This window comes from Gavialis gangeticus, unplaced genomic scaffold (assembly GCF_001723915.1).
Source record: "Gavialis gangeticus isolate Ggan-Ray unplaced genomic scaffold, GavGan_comp1, whole genome shotgun sequence".
NCBI classification, from domain to species: domain Eukaryota; kingdom Metazoa; phylum Chordata; order Crocodylia; family Gavialidae; genus Gavialis; species Gavialis gangeticus.
In genome coordinates, this window is record NW_017728995.1 from 25,621,499 (window position 1) to 25,622,704 (window position 1,206).

The following is a 1,206-nucleotide window of genomic DNA, read 5'->3' on the forward strand; positions in this document are numbered from 1 at the left end:
TGGGTGGATTGTGGGGGGACTGTGGGTGTGAGATGACTTTCTGGGGGGGCTTCTCAGGAGGGGTGGGGGGAAGGGAAGGGGTGTAGGGGAGGAAGGGATTGGGGCTGGGACAACCTGGGGGGTCATGGGGGAGAATGGGATGTGGCAGTGGTGGGAGTAGGGGCTCTGCCCTGCTGCTGTTTGCCCCCTTCTGCCCAGAGCAAGCTGTACTTGCATTGTGCCCCCTCTGCCCTAGCTGGGCATGATGCAGGCACAGCTTGCTCTGGGCAGAAGGGGGCAAGCAGCAGCTGGGCAGAGCCCCTACTCCCACCGCTGCCACACCCACATCCCATGCCACCTTCCCACCCCCCCCAGCCAAGCCGCTGCGTTCCCCACACTCCCCAGAAACAGAGTTACCAGCTGGAGGCAGCTGTGTTCAGTGTGGTGAGGACTGCTGCCTGTTTAGTCTATGGCCAAATCTTTTTCAAATTGATTCATAGGCTTTTGATTTGATTCAGACTTTTTAATTGGTCTCCCGATGTGATTCGGAAGCCAAATCAGGCCCAATGTCCTCCAAATCGAATCAGCTACCAAAGCTTTGCAGTCCTACCAGCTACTCCAGGACTGCTTCTCAGCAGTCTGCAGCTTTCCCCTGCCCCCAGACAGCTCCTGTGACCTCCCACCCTCACAATCCCAGCAGCATACTCTGCTACTACGAAGGGGCAGATGCACAGACAGAGCCACACTTTGTAACCTGGCTTATCCCTTCCACACTCCCCATATTCTTGGGACTGGGGGAAGGGCTGCAGGGGTGGCCCCCATTGCGTGAGGCCCTGCAGGAGCAGCCTCAGCAGCATGAGATACAGGCCAGGGGTTGGGATGGGACAGACAGTGGAGCAGTGTATGGGAGGGTAGGGTCCTGCCCCAACTGCCCTGAAGTTGAACCACTGATCTAGCACCACAGATTACCCCCTTCAGATCTTTTCTGAATTTAGATCTAGCTTGGTGCTTTTCAATCAGGGTGCTATGACATTCAAAGGAGTTATGGAGGGGAGCATGATGACTAAAAAGGTTGAGAACAACTAGTATAGGAACTAATCCTTTCCTTAAAGATGTATTTGGTGTAATTTTGTAACAGTACATTTCAGCACCAGACTGACTTCCTCTGGCAGAGGAATGGAGTAGGTAATGTGTTTAAAAAAAAAAAAAAAAAAAGGTTTTACACCC

General features: G+C 53.4%; 1 protein-coding gene across 1 annotated transcript in view; it reads right to left on the reverse strand.

Moving 5' to 3' along the window:
• The window catches only part of DNAJC19 (DnaJ heat shock protein family (Hsp40) member C19), a 14,185-nt gene that overhangs the window by 10,649 nt on the left and 2,330 nt on the right, over positions 1 to 1,206 (reverse strand).